Raw genomic sequence first — 16,236 nt, 5'->3', positions numbered from 1 at the left:
CATAATTACACAGTCATACCATTAGGAACTCATTGCACACACTAGAATTCATTGAGATCAACTAGTAACACTAGTTTTATCGTTTAACCTCTAAATGATCAATTTAAGTCCAAACTTATTTGGAAAACACCTTAAACATTGTATTTAAGTACTTAAATAATTATATTCTCAATTATATCGTTATTGAAACTTTAATCACACAAGAAATCCTCAAAACAAGGCTACATAAGCCCAGATAATAACTCTGAGATGCATAAATCCACCTTCGGTTAGAATTCTAGTGGTACTCCTTAAAGGATACACATACTTGAATGGAAATAGGAATGGATAACTATGGATTTTGTTGTTGATCTTTCTAAGACCTTGGGGAAGTATGATTTTATTTTGTGGATAAGCTAACTAAGTCTTCACATTTTATTCCAGTCTAGGTGACATATAATGTAATAATGTTGGCCAAGATTTATCTTAAGTAGATTGTTCAGTTTTATGGGATCCCAATTTCTATTATCTTGGATATGGGTAATTAATTTATCTCCAATTATTATGTGAAATTTTATAAGGAGTTGGGTACTAGGATTGACCATAGTACATCTTTTCACCCTTAGATCGGTGGCTAGTCTGAACAAATAATCCAGGTGTTAAATGATATGTTTTATATATGTACGGTGGATTTTGGAGGTCATTGGGATAAATTTCTACCTTTAAATGAGTTTTCATATAATAATAGTTACCACTCAAGTATTAATATGGTGCCATTTGAGGCTTTGTATGTGAGAAGGTGTAGATTTCTCATTGGATGGTTTGATGCCATTGAGGTGAGGTTGTGGGGTACTAATAAAGTGAGTGACTTATTGAAAAATGTTAGTTTTATCTAGGAGAAACTTATAGAATCCCCAAGTAGGCAAAGTGAGAATGTGAATTAGAAAGTTAGAGATATTCACTTTATGGAGGATGGGAAAGTATTTCTCAAGGTTTCAACCATGAAGGTTGTCATGTATTTTTTAAAGTGATGTATGCTTAGTACAAGATATATAAGTCTGTTTGAGATTCTTCAGTGCATGGGGATGGTGACCTATAAGTTGGAATTTCCTATGAGTTTGTTAGGTGTTTATCCCATGTTTTATGTATCTATGTTGAAGAAGTTTTATGGTGATGGTAACTACATAATTCATTGTGATTCAATCTTGCTAGATGGAAACCTCTTTTACGAAAAGAAACCTATTGCTATTCTTGATAGAGATGTCCATAAGCTGAGGACTAAGGATATTGTATCTGTGGAGGTCCAGTGAAATAATTTACTTGTTGAAGAGGCCACTTGGGAGAACAAAGTGGGCATGCATATAAAGTATCAATATTTTTTTTGTAGATTCAGGTAATTTTCCCCCCTTTTTATTTCATGTTTGCCAATTCGGGGATGAAAGGTTGTTTAACTGGTATTTGAAATAAAAATTCTCTTAGTAATTTTATGAATTTTACTTGTCTTTCACAATTTATCTCTCCTCGTATTTTGCATATGTGATTTATGACTTACAGGGATGGATAGTACTAGTTTTTAAGGTGTTTTGAAGTAATTTAAGTCAACCTTTCATCACGACGATCTCAAATTGGTGTTTTAATATTTCCAATAGGTATGAAGCATACCTTTTAGTCAATTTAGATATTCGATTTTCTTGTAGGGGGTTCCAAACAAATTTCAAGGACCTATTCCATATTTTGATTATTTTAGACATTATTTTGGTTGATGGTTAATTTTCTAAATGAACATTTTTTATTTCATGTTACCCATGTACTAGAATAAACTTTAATGGGAAGGGTTTGAAATTAGCAGTAATAATAATAGTATCAGAAAGTTTGGGGAAAAAAGGGCACGATAGTTAGTACACCATTTTTCCCACCCACTACTTTGAGGGTGATCTCTCTTAGTTAAGCAATTTAGGTTAGATGCTTTGAGTAGACTGTGTTCCTATTATTATTATTATTATTATTATTATTATTATTATTATTATTATTATAAGAACATATGATAATAAGGGCGACTTATAATCTGGTTGTTATGGTTTTCATTATTATGGGGACGTGTTCATTGTTGTGTTATTAAAATTGAATGAGTTTGGTCTGGATTTTTTGAGACCTCCAAAGTGTAAGGGTTTAAACTATAAGTCTTAGACTTGCTTCACTTGTTGTAGCATGAGGTGTGATTTATTAGCCCAATTTTCATTGCCACTTAACTAACTGATCATTTAGAATGCAAGAAATAGTTTTGTCAAATTGTAATTTTTCCCTCAAATTAGTGGAATAAGAAATGATTATACAATGAAGAACAATAATTAGAAATTAATTGAGGAGAAATTCGACGTGTAAATGATTTCTAGGTAGCAGCCTAGTAATTTTATGTTAGCTTTGGTTAAAAAAATTTATATCATTTTTGGTTAGTCACAATCTTGAAAGATTTGGTTTTAGGCGGCAAATTTAGTTTTAGGTCTAGGGTTTTTAGAGAAAGAACTTATAAGATGGGCATCATTATATTCATATTCTTATGGGGATTATGTATGTGAATAGGTTTTGACCATATAGAAGCTTTAGAAGGGAGAGACCCTGCAAATTAGTATGCATTCAGATTCTTCAGTTGACATAGGTTATGGTTTATTTGGATTTTACAATTGATTTAATTGTGTGGATGTTTCTAAATTAGATGTTGGTTGATTGGTCTTTTGACATACTTGAATTTGATGATATTTGGAGTGTTGACACTTGTATGAATAATTATTTAAAATCAAACTTTATCGAATTACCTTATGATTATAAGTATGCTTGTAAATATAGATGTCGTGTTGTATCCTAGCGATAAATTGAATTTTATAAAATATACGTAATATGATTATGGAGGATCAGGTACCACGTTGGTACAGATATGCATATTGATATTACTTATTATAGAGGATTGAGTATCATACCAGTATGTTACATGGACTTAGATTGTCTCATACAGGTCATGACTAATTGGGCAAAAATAAGTATTTTAGCATGTGTGCAAAAAATAGTGTTGGTTTAAAGATCTCGTGTGGTTTAATAAGTTGATAACAATCGAATGGTGTTCTAGTTGCAGGGTTGAGATGGACATAGTTCTACTTATGGTATTATTGTTGATTTCGTGGATGTTTATGATTTAGTTGATACTCTTGATGGTTAAGTGTCTTGTTTGTGGGCATTATTCAGACTGTCCTTAATGTGTTTGTGGATTCATCGAATAACTTGCTATGTCTTGATACTTGTCTACTTGTTATTTGAATTATGTTTTATACATGCTATAAAATTGAATTGGCCTATGATACCAACTGGTACATAGTGGCTTTTACTGATACTATCATGTACTTTTTTTGTTGAGTGCAAAAATTATTCCAAAAGCTCAAACAAAACCATATCCCTAGTATTTGATAGTTGATCTCGATGCAAGGGTGAGCACTTTATGTTCAGGATGCCATAGATCATCATATTAGTTCCTGTCCTTCTTTCACACAGTGATACACTACTTATATTTTATTATTTTTGGATATTTATTTTAGACATGGTCATGATCGAGAAGTTCTTGACGATGACTTTCGAGTCCTGGGGATTCTAATAGGTAGTTGTTTTTATTTTCTATATCATTAGTGAATAGTTATAAATTTATTATTATTAAGTTGGCTTCTATGATAACTTTATTTTAATATTGACTAAATAATTGGATAATGATTGGGGTTTGATGGTTCTCCCACTGTAGGAATAGAGTGGGTGCCACTCACATCCATTTGGGTCTTGAAATACTCTAGAAACAAAGACTTTGTGTCTACACAAACTAACACTCCACCTATTTTGAACCACTTAAGCCACATAAAATTGTTAGTTAGCGTCTAAATCTTTCTAGACAACTAACTCCTTGTAGCTAGGGGTGTTTATGATTTGGTTAAAAACTAAATCGGACCGCGAACCAAACCACACTGATTAAAAAAACTGACAATTGATTTGTTCTGATTAGGTTTTGTTTTAAAGTTAAAAAATGCACAATGTTTTGCTTGATTTTGGTGTTACTATGAAATAACCGAATAAATAACCAAATCAAACTGACAAATTACATCTGTAAATTTTATAATTATTTGAATACATGACAATAATTTTTCGTTAATAATTATAAATATTTTATTTTCTTTAATCATTAATTTGATTTTAGTCTACTTCTTTCACATGCACTATAAAACTTTTAAGTTTCATTTATGCTCAAACCTAATACTCTAAATCTAATTGTCTAGGTGTCATATATTGCCAATTTTTAATTTTTTTTCTTAGACATTCAGTTTCTTTTCAATGTCTTGCCCTTTTGATTTTTGTTGGGTTAACCATCCTATATAAAGTTGCATCTTAGTTTTATGGATGTTAGACATGTGAGGATGTGGAATAACCTATATTGTTATGCAACTTAAACATGCTAAAACTTTTAAAAGGTATTGAAAAATACTTGAAGATTCATATACACTCATCTTGTTATAGGAAATAGAAATTTGTTGATTCCTAATGTTCATTTGAAATAATTGTCTTATGTCTCTGTTAGTTTATCATTATTAATTTATCATTAGCTAGTTAAAAATTGAAAAATCAAATCAAACCAAACCTATCACGACCCACCTAACCGGATCGTGTGGGCACCCACTCTTATCCACCTAGATAGGAGAACCCTTACCACCTATTTAAACAATTTGGAAGTCCATTAGACACCAAACAAATATCATTCTGATTACACTTATTTTACCAAAACTTGAAATACAAAGTGAAAACCTTTCCCCAAGGAACTAGTTTAAAGAGGTACAAGAGCTACTAAGAGAGGCTACTAACTGTACACATGACTCAAGTTCTACCATAGAAATAAAGATAGAAGTTGTTAAAGATTTTCACCGTCCTAAGTATAAAATACCTTCAAATCGTACAACCAATTTAAAACCCACAAAGGGCATAGAAATAGTAGTATCAGTACAAAAAATAAGTACAGCTAAGCATCATCAGTCGATCTGAATTAAAACACATAAGCATCACAAAAATATCCAAAAAGAAACATGCATCTTCAAATTGAATTAGCCAAAGACCTTTTCCATAAGTTAATAATATTCTTTCACACCACTAGCCTTACCATTGAGAAAAACTTTTCCCTTATCATATTTAGACCTAATAACTATCTATCCACTATGTTATCTAGTGAGATCTTACTATATAACTACTTGTGGGTTCTACAATACTCAATTCCCAAGGTTTCTCACCCTTAATAATCCACCCATTTGAAGGATCTTTTGAAATACCTAGCCTTGTTCTACTATTCCAGTTATAATGTAAAACTATAGTACCTTTAGATTCCCTTATGACTATACAAATTAATTAACAACATTAACATCCCATGTTCTTGGTATTATTTGTAATTACAATTAGGCCACCGACTCTATAGATACTCCAATTAAGATATATGCAATTACTAGCAGCCTTACCTCAAGTTCATAACACTTAACCCTATGCACTTACCTTAGTAAGATAAGTAAATATGAGTCAACATGAATAACAAACAAGTCAAGTCTACCAACAAAACTCCTACTCAACAAACATGACTTAATAATTACCTAAACTATGTCCCATGTTACATAAGTAAACAAACAACATAGAGTTATTCCACAACTTGCAATTAGCCCAGACAACTCAAGGATCCATAAGAAAATACGCTCGCAGTTAACATGCATCTTGATTTACATAAAGAAACCACCTTTAGTAAATAAGCACATAAACTCGATTCACTTAAGGAACTAAAATAAATAATGACAACACTTAAGCTCGATTCACAAGGAACCGTCACACTCACCTAACTATTGTATTTACATACTATGGGACTTACAGTTTCCTACTAGCCATGACCTACAAGTTACGAACTTTTAACAATTTACCAAATCCTAAACATTAGTGTCTTCCAATCTTATACCAACAAATCTCGTAAAAATGTCCAAATACTAGTACAATATAATGCCACTCTAGGTTATTTCCCTGCTTTACATGCATGTCTAACATTTCAATTCTTTCCACAGTGGCTATAGGCCATTTATGACTTGTCAAAATTATCATTTGGTTATTGGATAGTTCATTTAGGTTTTAGGTTTATTTTTCAATTTTGTAGCTTTCGTTGTTAAGGATTTGTCTTAGACTAGAACTCTTAGTAAATAACCTTGAGTTAGAATTTCAATAGCACAACCAGCTCCAAAATATCTATTTTAAGATAGAGGGATACTTGGTTTAGGTCCCAAGGCTTTTAGAATCATTTTGCACTATTGGGTATATTATATGAAAAATAAAACTATAGATATGGGCCTCACATTTAGTCAAAGCGATCTTGGATGAAAGTTTCAATGGTTCCATTGAGTTTGAAATTTCAAATTTAGTATGGTAAGATAGTTCATTTGCATACATGGGGTTTCAAATGAATCTCGAGCACCCGATTGGAGTCTATTTTGGACTTAGAAAATATGATGCCTCAGGTTATTGGTGCAAAGACTTAAGTAGCCATTTGACTGCTTAATTAGTAGTCGTTATAATGACACTGGGTTGCTTTTAGCGGCCTTGCCCATTTGGCTAAGGACCTCATATCTGATCATTTTTTGCTTTAGTGAACACCGCTTTAGCATCCAAGACATTGCTTTAGTGATGTCCGCATCTCTGTACCCGACCACTTTAGTGTTCGAAGGGCCATTTCAGCAGCAGTCGTTGCAACTGAGCGACTACTTTAACGGCGCCTAGGGATTGTTAAATCCCCTTTCTTTATCTAATTTTCCATCATTGTCTCCACTATTTTAACTATTTAAGGATCTTAAAAAGAGGGAAAGTGTGGGAAATCATCCATTGAAGCTAAGGTAAGTTAGCCTAACTCTCATTGGTCATTTCCCATAATTTTTTATGTTAACTATCATTTTATTTCATTGTAAATTCTTAAAGATAAGGTCTTTGAATCACTAGACCTTAGGGGCTGATTTAGGCCCTGATTTATACACCTTTAGCATTCAAATTTTGAGCACATATCCCTTGTCCTTCAAGGAACCTCGTGACGAATTCAATCTTGAATTCCATTTGTAGGCCCCACGAGCTCATTCTTGACCCAAATTATGATTTGACCTTTTATATAGCAATATGGGTCTTGTTTTAATCCTCATGACATGTGGATTATTATTTTTATAGTATGGAGGTATTTTTTTTATCATGGAGCTAAGATGGGAAATTTGTTGACAACTCAAGACTTATGATTTGGCATCGAGGTAGACTTCAGTCTACTCTTCTTCATGAGATAGTGTATTATATATATTTCATGATATATGTAAGGATGGTAGGATATGATTATGGGTAGTCTATCATGACTTAGCCTAATTTAGGAGTTTGGTGATAGAAGTTTGAATAGACCCTTAAGATGAAATGTGAGTTATAGCGACAGAATCCTATCACCCTAGATTATAATCATGTTAACCATATTTGATGCTAAGTATCCTTTAGTATTTACTATTTGACTTATTAGATTATCATAGTATTCCAAATTATAATATTATTACTATGCTGGTTATATACTATTGGGACTGAGGTCGTGGTTACAATACCGGTTGAACTCTAGGTGATTCTTTCAAAGGATGTGGATTTAGTCTACAGAGGATTGGCTACTTATGATTATATTGTTTGGTATTGCTGATGGAATCTATAGGATTGGGTACATTTATGCTCACTTAGTGGTACGATTTCAATTAAATCATGATTGTACAATTATTTTCTAAAAAGGGAATTTATCCCCACTTTCAACCTTTAAACTTTCTTTTATAAAGGGAATCATACCACCTTAATGGATGATTTATGATCTCTTAAAACTAAAAATTATTTTTTTAGAAATTAGAGTGAGATTTCATAGTTTATCCCCTTTTTTTACCACTAATATTTACTTTGGTTTTGAGAGATTCTGACGCTTTCTACCATACTATGATTATTTAGTCCTAGAGATCCTACCCAATGGATTTATAGACTATACTCTATTACCCATGGTTTGAGTCCATGTATTTATTTTATATATATACCTCTCTATTAATGGGTAGAGTAGGTCAGTGATGATGATTATTAGAAATCCTGGATCAGGACTAGGGTAGTGTGTATGGATATTATTGAACCCCTTAGGAGCTCCTCCATCTATGAACCATCATGCTAGAGAAAAGAGGTCGTTGAAGGTACTTTCTTTGTAATCCATTGAGCTACACGAGGTGTATACATTGGATATGTTATGGCACTTGGATCGATATGAAATTATGGATTTAATTTGAATTTATTCATCATATGCATTGCCAGTCACCAGGATATTATTTGGTGCTTATATCTATCAACTTTGTAGGGGTTGCACAGGTATAGGCTATGATTGTTATTTAATGAGTGTTGATTAAACCTTCTGGTTTGTTCAGGCTCAGTTAGATATTACTTATCCAGAATAGTCGGTTACTTTATTATTTTTATTATGGTTTGTTTTTGGTAGATTGATTATGTATTGATACTAAGGTCAAAGGTATGATTTTGATCCCTTTACTTTTTTATGATAAATTGTATTAAGGATAACTATTTCATGGTTAGACATTATGATTAGGGACTTTGATCATACTAGTATTAGCTTCACTACTTGGTTAGGATTTCTTGCAAAGGTTAAGTTGGATATCTTAGGTTGTTACCTTTTGAGTTAGTTTTGTATACCTATATGTATATACATATATCAAGCTATGGAATCACTGTATATCCTTTTTTCCCTTTGTTTATTCATATTGTATATGCATTCATTAGCCTTATATAGTGCTATATATCCCTCTTCAACTATTTATTTTGGTAAGACCCCACAAAATCCTAAGTTTAATTTAGTCCTTTAGGCTTATCAGGGGGTCCCAGACTTAGAATATTTTAGCTACGTACTCAAACTTAGTGTCATTTTAGCCTAAGAAGGTTGGAAATCTTATTTCACAACTTTTAAATCTATTAAATGTTCATATTTAGGTTGATTCATGATCAGGAATGTCCGTAGGTGTTTTGGACAAGTTATAGATTTTTCAAACTTCGTTTGAAGCTCCGTTGGAATCCCAAAATAGTGGTCAAAGTGATCTTGGAATGCCACATCGACTATTGTGTTGATTAATATTTTTCCCCAACTACTAGTGTCCAATTCTAGTGAATCAACACAAACATGGTGTGATACATTGGCTATCGCATCAATGCCATCGATGCGCTCGTCGACCTGCCCATCGATAGCGCAGTTTTCAGTCATTAAAAGACTACGTTCTTGGGGGTATATAGGTCTTTCCCCACGTCCTTCAGTGCCTAAAACATGAAATTAAGCCCTTTGGATAGCTAATATACTCATTCATTCTCCAATTAGCTCAAGAACAAAAGCCTAGGTGCTTAAATTTCAAATCAAGAACTTAAGATTCAACAATAAACTTTCAGGAATTCTACAACACAGGTATGTGAAGTGTTCATCCTAGGGTTCCTTCCACCCTTGGAGTCCAAGGATATCTTTTAAACTTCAAGTAATTCATTTTATAATTTCCATGGTTGGAATTAAAGTGTATATATGATTTCTATTTGGAATAAGTTCCCAATTCATGATTTTAATATGTAACTCATGTGACATTGCTCATTATGTGTGTAGATTATGTGAATCCATGACAAACCCTTGACTTGTGAAATTAGATATGAATTATGATGCTTACTTGTTGTTCAATACTATGTGCATATTCTATGCTCACCAAGTGCTTGATAAATTGTCCATGTGCACTATTAAGAGAATGAAATCATGTCAAGTTAGCTTATGTGCAAGTTATATCATGCAAGTGTTTGTAAAAATGCCCCAATGTATGAATGATGATCAAGTTCATAGTTTATATATTTCACATTATACCATGTCTCTTAATTTATGTTATCGAGTCTTGGAGGTACTTGTACACAATAATTTAGCGATTACCTAGAGCCATGGTCAGTTATAGAGTAGTATCAGTCATGACACGATCATTAGTACTCTCAGTCAGTTACAGAACTCAAGATAACTCAGTAGAATATTATTCCAGTCTAATTTAGTATCCAGTTCAGACCTCAGTAAACTCAGTTAGCTAAAAGAATTCAGTAGTATTTTTTCAATCAATGGAAATTAGTAAACTCAGTTCTGTTTAGCTAAGCAGTAATATCAGTAACCATTCAGTCCAGCCTATTACAAACTAGAAATTAGTTCAGTGTCTATTCAGTAAGAGTAAGATTCAGCACCAAGTTAACCCGGGGGGGGGGGGGGGGGCATTCCTGTTAGCAGAGGGTTTGACCCTTAGCAGCAATCCCTCCATTACAGAACTATGTAGCCAGCGTAGGTTGAGGTATCTTTCTGCCAAAAATTATGAGGGTTAATGCTTCTCATTTGAGTTATCCTTCCAGCAAGGGTTGACGTAAGAGTTTCTTGTCAGAGAGGGTTAACTCGTAGCTTGTCCTTACCTGTGTTACGATATTAACACCTTTTCAACTGGGGTTACAAGTTAGACCATAAATCAGGTAGCGAAGGGGAATGTCGGTTAGATGATTACCTCTTACAGTCTCAATTCTAGTCTTAGTCTCAGAATAAAACTTAGTTCTGTTCTACAGATTCAAGACTATAAGACATGGTCACTCTGCTAGTACGGAACTCAGTATGGTTCAACAGTACTTATAACTATTAGATACAGTCATTTAGATAATTAGTAATACAGTATTCGTAAACCTAGATATTTGTTATTAGTTTTCCAATTTAGTACTCAGTATTAGCACTATATTAGTTACAGCCTATCTGTTCATGCACGTATTCTTGCTCAGTCATACTCATGTTATTCAGTTATTATTATTTATGCATATGAATCCTTGTATTTTAGCAAACCTTACTGAGAATACCAATAGATTCAAAGTACTGACATATGCTTTTCTTTGGGCTATGATGTCTTATATCATAGGTTCAGACGTATGGGCCCCAGAGCACCTTAGCAATTAAGATTCTCATCTTTCAGAGTAGTGATAAGTCCTCATAGTTTGAGGACATGCTTATTATTTATAGTACTTCAATTTTATTTCAGTAGTTGGAGTTAGTCGGGGGCTCGTCCCATTAACTTCACAGTTGAGACAGTTAAAGGCTTTTTCAAACTAGAGTATATTTAGACAGTTATTCAATATTTTAGTAATTATATTTAGTTTTGGTATTTTAATACTGCATTCAGATTTATTTACAGATTTGAACCTTAGGGCATCTGTGTTTTCCTAATTATGCATATTATTCAGTATTATTATTCAGTTATTACAGCGGGTACCATTCATGGGTTAGCTTGTGGTCCTTCAGGATTATGAGCATCGTGTAGCATCCAGGGTACAGACTCGGGGCATTATAAACTTGGTATCAAAGCCCGGTTCAACAGTTTCAGAGGAAGTCTGAAAGTCGCATCTATTAGAGTCTTATGTATAGCTGTGTTGCATGCCACACTTATGGACAAGTGGCTACGAGATGTTTTAGGAAAAGTTTTCCTTTTTTCAGTATTCATGTCGCACGAATGAGCATGACCTCCAATTACACTCTCTTTCTAATCCTATTTTCTCTTCTGTTTATAGAATATTCCTCCAAAGAGGACTCGAGGAAGAGGAATGGGAGATCAGTCAACCCCTCGCCCATCAATCAAATCCTTTTGGCGATCATGTCTCCCACATGGAGTTTAGAGTAGCCTTCACCACCCTAGCAAATTCTGTGGTAGCCCAGAATGAACGTCCAACTGCAGTTCTGGTCAACCCAGTAGCTAATACTGCTGCTACCAGGATTCAATACTTTATCCGAATAAACCCTCCATCAGTTACTGGTTTTAAGTCAGATGAGGACCCTCAGGAATTTCTCAATCAGGTGCATAAGGTTACCAATATCATAGGGGTGAATACTGTTGAGAGTGCTAAGTTAGCCGCATATCAGTTACAGGATATGGATCACTAATGGTTCAAATAGTGAAAGGCAGAGAGGGCCGTAGATGCAGGGTCCATAGAATAGGAGGAATTTGCAGTTGCTTTTCTAGATAGGTTCTTTTATCTAGAGTTTAGGGAAGCAAAGGTTTTGGAGTTTATAAACCTGAAGCATGGAAATATGACAGTGCAAGAGTATTCTCTCATGTTTACTTAGTTAGCCAGATATGCCCTGCATGTTGTAGCAGATAGCAAATCAAAGATGAGTATGTTTGTGCCAGGAGTGTCTAGCAGTATGTTCAAGGAGTGTAGGACCACAATTCTTTTTAAAGAGATAGACATATCCAGGATCATGGTCCATGCTCAGCAGATAGAGGAGGCTAACAAATAAAAAAAAAAAGAGAATAAGAGGGTGAGAGCAGGTAGTTTTAATTTTGCCCAGCCTAAGTTAAAGAAAGGGAATCATTCTCAGTTCCACCCAAAATCCTAAGTTCCAGCTCCTTCCTCAACCAGTGCCTGCCAAAATTTAGAGATGGCAACCGAGAAAGGGCATCAGGCTCTAAACCCCAGGGCAATATTAGCAGTGCCCGAACCAATCCCCTTTGGCAAAAGTTCAACAGAAACCACCAGGGTATCTGCAGATTTAGCAAAGATATGTGTTTTAGATATAGAAAGCCAAGCCACAGAGTTAGATAGTGTCCTTAGGTGGGTTCGCAGAATCAGCATTATCGTCCCCTATCTCAGTTCGGTTGCCCGAATCAACAGGGTGCCTTTTCTAGTGCCACCAGTGGGCAACGCCTAAATAGACTCTATGCTCTTCAATCCCAACAGGATCAGAAAATTTCTCCTGATGTGGTCACTTGTACGTTACAATTTTTCCATTTACATGTTTATGCTTTGCTAGATCCAGGAGCTTCTTTGTCTTTTGTTACTCTATATATAGCAGTTGATTTCAGAGTCAGTCCTAAAATTCTAGCAGAGTCCTTCTTAGTTTCTACCCCAGTGGATAAATCTATCTTAGACTAGTGGGTAAATCCATCTTAGCCCAGTGGGTATACATGAACTGTCCGATTATGATATCTCAAAAGGTCACTTCAGCAGATTTAGTCAAATTAGAGATGACTGCTTTCGATGGCATTTTTGACATGGATTGGCTTCATTCCTGTTATGCCTCAGTCAACTGCATAAATAGAGTTGTCTAGTTTCAATTTCTGAATAAACCCGCCCTCGAGTGGAAGGGTAGTACTTCAACACTTAGGGTCATCTTATTTCTTACCTTTGGGATAGAAATATAATATCTAAGGGATGTGTATATCATCTCATTCAAGTCCAGGACTCTAGTTTAGAAAACACTACTCTTGAATCAATATCATTAGTATATGAATTCCAAGATGTGTTTCCAAAAAGATCTTCCTGGAGTTTCTCCTGAAAGGGAATTGATTTCAGAATTGATCTTCTCCCAGATACTCAGCCCATCTCCATCCCTCCATACCGAATGGCTCTAGTAAAACTCAAAGAATTAAAGGAACAGCTAAAGGATATCTTAGATAAGGTATTCATCAGATCCAGTATGTCCCTGTGGGGCACACCAATGTTATTCATGCGTAAGAAAGACGGTTCTCTCAGAATGTGCATAGATTACCGTCAATCAAATAAAGTTATAGTCAAGAACAAGTATCCACTTCCCAGAATCGATGACTTGTTTGACCAACTTCAAGGTGCCAGTTATTTCTCTTAGATAAACCTCAGATCAGGCTATCATCAGCTCAAAGTCAGCGAAAGTGACATCCTAAAAGCAACTTTCCAAACTTGGTATGGTCACATCTAATTTTTAGTCATGTATTTGGTCTTACCAATGCCCCAACAACCTTCATGGACTTGATGAACCATGTTTTCAAGTAGTACTTTGATATGTTCATCATAGTCTTCAAAGATGGAATTCTAGTTTACTCCTGTAGTGAACATGATCAGGTAGACCATCTAAGAATAGTATTGTAGAATCTCAGAAACCATCAGTTATTCACCAAATTAAGTAAGTGGAAATTTTGTCTAAAGTTAGTAACAATACTTGGCCATATAATTTTCGGTGATGGTATTTGAGTTGATCCCCAAAAGACCAAAGCAGTAAAAAACTGATCCAGGACCATATCTCCATTAGATATCAGGAGTTTCTTGGGTTTGGCTAGCTATTACCAATGATTTGTTGAGGGATTTTTGTCTATTGCATCCTCTATATCTATATTGACTCCGAAAAAATTCAAGTTCCAGTGATCAGATTCTTGTGAGAAGAGTTTTTAGGAGTTAAAGACTCGACTCACTACAACTCCACTTTTGACCCTACCAGATGGTTTAGATGGTTTTGTTATGTATTGTGATGCTTCCAGAGTTAGATTGGGTTAGGTTTTGATGTAGAGAGGTAAGGTCATAGCCTATGCCTTTAGACAGCTTAAGACCCATAAGAAGAACTATCCTACTCATGAACTTCAGTTAGTAGCACTAGTTTTTTCATTAAAAATTTGGAGGCATTACTTGTATGGTGTGCACGTTGATGTGTTCATTGATCATAAGAGCGTGAAGTATATGTTCTCTCAGAAATACCTCAACCTCCATTAGAGAAGGTGGTTGGAATTATTGAAAGACTATGACATAAGTGTTCTGTATCATCTGAGCAAGGCCAATGTAGTGGCTGACGCTCTCAGTAGAATTTCTATGGGTAGTGTTTCCCATGTTGAGAACAGTAAGAAGAAGTTAGCCCAGAAGGTTCATCAACTAGCCCAACTAGGTGTTCGCTTAGTAGATTCAGTAGAAGGTAGTGTGTGGGTGCAGAGTAGCTATGAATCATCCCTAGTTTCCGAAGTGAAGGAAAAGTAGGATAGGGATCCCAGTTTAGTCCAGTTGAAGGAATCATTCAGAAATTAGAAGGTAGAGGTTTTCTCCCTAGGGTAGATGGTGTATTACGTTATCATAGTCTTCTGTGTGTGCCAGGTGTAGATGGATTAAGGTAGCAAATTCTTCCAGAAGCTCATGGTACACATTACTCTATTCATCTATGGGCCATAAAGATGTACCATAATTTGTGGGAGATCTATTGGTGGAGTGGTATGAAAAAAGACATTACAGAGTTTGTGGCTAAGTGTTTAATATGTCAGTAGGTTAATATTGAGCATCAGAAGCCTAGTGGGTCCATGCAGGAGGTTAGTATTCCCACCTAGAAATAGGAAGAAGTGAACATGAACTTCATGATGGGATTGCCTCATACTCGTCATCAACATGATTCAGTGTGGGTCATTGTAGACAGGATGACTAAATTAGCTTATTTCCTTCTAGTTCATACCTTCTATTTAGCCGAGAGTTACACCAAACACTATATCAGGGAGTTGGTCAGATTGCACGATGTTCCATTGTCCATTATTTCAGATAGAGGTACCCAGTTCACCTCTCATTTTTGGAAAGTATTCCAAAAGGGTCTTGGTACCTGAGTTTATCTCAGTACAACCTTTCATCCTCAGAGAGAAGCTCAAGTAGAAAGGACCATTCAGAACTTGGAAGATATGTTGCAAGCATATGCGATATACTTTAAAGGTAGTTGGGATGACCACTTGCCTTTGATTGAGTTCTCATATAACAACAGCTATCACTCCAGTATTTAGATGGCTTCGTTTGAGGTGCTTTATGGAAGGAGGTATAAATCTCCCATTGGTTTGTTTAAAGAGGTTGAGGCTATAGTAGTAGGGCTTGGCTTGCTATTTGATACCTTATAGAAGGTCCAGTTGATCAGGGAAAGGCTTAAGATAGCTCAGAGCCAACAAAAATCATACATAGATATGCGCAGAAAGGATCTCGAGTTTGAGATTGATGACTATATGTACTTGAAGATCTCTCCTATGAAAGGAGTGAAGCATTTTGGCAAGAAGGGGAAACTTAGTCCCTGATATATTGATCCTTATTGAATTCTCAGCTGTTTTGGAAAGGTAGCTTACGAGCTTGAGTTACCTTCAGATTTATCTTCGGTACATCCAGTGTTTCATGTCTCCTTGCTAAAGAAATACATAGGTAACCCATCAGTCGTAGTCCCTATTGAGAGCATAGATATTTAGAACAACCTCTCTTATGATGAGATCCCAGTCGAAATCCTTGACTATCAGATTTGCAGACTAATAAACAAAGGAGTTTCGCTAGTCAAAGTTCTTTGGCAGAATCAGTCCATTAAGGGAGCTACTTAGGAAG

This window comes from Capsicum annuum, chromosome 5 (assembly GCF_002878395.1).
Source record: "Capsicum annuum cultivar UCD-10X-F1 chromosome 5, UCD10Xv1.1, whole genome shotgun sequence".
NCBI classification, from domain to species: Eukaryota; Viridiplantae; Streptophyta; class Magnoliopsida; order Solanales; family Solanaceae; genus Capsicum; species Capsicum annuum.
This window is presented reverse-complemented; position numbering follows the sequence as displayed.